This window comes from Neophocaena asiaeorientalis, unplaced genomic scaffold, assembly GCF_003031525.2.
Source record: "Neophocaena asiaeorientalis asiaeorientalis breed wild unplaced genomic scaffold, Neophocaena_asiaeorientalis_V1.1 scaffold59, whole genome shotgun sequence".
In the NCBI taxonomy this organism is placed as follows: domain Eukaryota; kingdom Metazoa; phylum Chordata; class Mammalia; order Artiodactyla; family Phocoenidae; genus Neophocaena; species Neophocaena asiaeorientalis.
Window position 1 is genome coordinate 12,600,820 of NW_020174268.1, and position 1,912 is coordinate 12,602,731.

The following is a 1,912-nucleotide window of genomic DNA, read 5'->3' on the forward strand; positions in this document are numbered from 1 at the left end:
TACCGTTTTTCCATGTCCTCACCCCTCCTCACAAAGGAGCCTCAGCCAGTGTGATCAAAATGACTCTGTCTCCAGCAGAGATGTTTTTCCTCCTGCCCTTGCTCGACTCTCCTATTCATCCTCTCTAGGTCCAGGCCATTTGCCGTCCTGGGGGACTGTCTCTGTTGGGCTGGCATCTTTGACATGGGTCCCAGCTACTGTCACCAGACTGAGTCTCATCTGTGAACATGGTGGTCTAAGAAATATACAATTTAAAATTTTTTCTATAACTTGATTTCTATTTTAATTTCGACCTGATGGTCAGAAACATATTTTCCATTTATTCTGGGTTTCCTCTCCCCATTTTCCCCAGGGTGGTATTAAAGCTCCATGAATTTGACTAATGTTGAGGGAGATTGGAGGGGATTTGGTCCTTGAGTCATCTGTCAATGAAGGTCCCATCTGTGGTGTCTACTGAGCCTGTCCACATAGCATCTCAGGTTCAAGGCTGCCTTTGCCAAGCAGAGACATAGCAGTGAGTTCCCTTTGCTGCTCCCATGGGCCCCAGCCTGGCCTGCAAACCCTCTCCAGGGTCTCAGCTTCTAGGACTGACTCTGTCCAGGAAAATGGTCAGGGCAGCCACCCTGGGACTCCACTCCAAGTCCTGTGGAGCATTTTTTAAAGACACTAGCGGGGGAATACACTTTCCACCCTTGAGGTTTTTTCCTTAAAGGAATTCCTTGTACCTTCAGGTTAGCTTTGGAGGCGCAAAAGATATCCTTAATGGGTTTAGGCTTTGGGAAACCGTGAAGGAGGTAGCTCTTCCTTCTGCCTTCTACAATTTTTTTTTTAAAAGAAAGTGTTTATTTTCATCAACCTTATTTCCATTTTTTGTTTAAGAGTCTGGGGAAGAACAGAGGAACCATGGTGGTTCCTCCCCATTCGGTGGCCTGAGCAGCGGGAGTGCAGACCCATCTTCAGCGGCCGGCTGAGCGCTCTAGGCCTCGCTAGCGAACCACTGAGCAGGCACAGAGGGCACCTCGCCTGCACATCTGCCTGCAACCTCGGATCGAGTAGCAGTAAGGTGGGGAGCTGGAGTAGTCCATTCACCCTGACGCTCCTCCTCGGCCACAGCCCTTCCAGCAGTGACCTGCCCTGCCTGCCTGGTCTCTTTAGGAGCTCTGCAGAAGTAGAGATCAGGCATCACCTCCATGGGTGTTGACGTGGGATGGTGCTTAACTTCCCCAGCCAGTATCCACCACATCAGACGTGCCGAGGCGCTCCCTTGTTGCACGGATGGCAATGTCCACATGGCACAAAGGTGAGGCTGTGTTATGTGGGGCGAAGGGGCTGGTTAACGTAAGAGCCTCTGGGAGAGGCTGGTGGGCAGCCTAGGATCAGGAACCAGCAGAAGTCTTGGCTCCCGGACAGCTGCCCAGATCAGATCAGATCCCAGCACAGCTCACTCGCTAGTCGGTCTTCCTGGAAGATGTGACACTGACAACTGCCAGGTTTGCAATGGCAACAATGGCACAAGCTGCCAGCAGAAGCTACTCCCAGGTTCTCTTCAGATTTATGATGTAGAAGCCATCACTTCTTTTGTAGATGTACCGTTCCATTTAGAAGTCAAGGTGGGGGACTTCCCTGGTGGCACAGTGGTTAAGGATCCGCCTGCCAATGCAGGGGACATGGGTTCAATCCCTGGTGTCCCAGGAAGATCCCACATGCCTTGGAGCTGCTAAGCCCGTGCGCCACAACTACTGAGGCTGCGTGCCACAACTATTGAAGCCCATGCGCCTAGAGCCTGTGCTCCGCAACAAGAGAAGCCACCGCAGTGGGAAGCCCGCACACCACAACGAAGAGTAGCCCTCGCTTGCCACAATTAGAGAAAGCCCGTGCGCAACAACAAAGATCCAACGCAGCCAAAAATAAA

General features: G+C 51.8%; 1 pseudogene; it reads right to left on the minus strand.

Moving 5' to 3' along the window:
* Positions 1–857: 857 nt before the first annotated feature.
* Positions 858–1,598, minus strand: LOC112406692 (40S ribosomal protein SA pseudogene; annotated as a pseudogene).
* Positions 1,599–1,912: the final 314 nt, after the last annotated feature.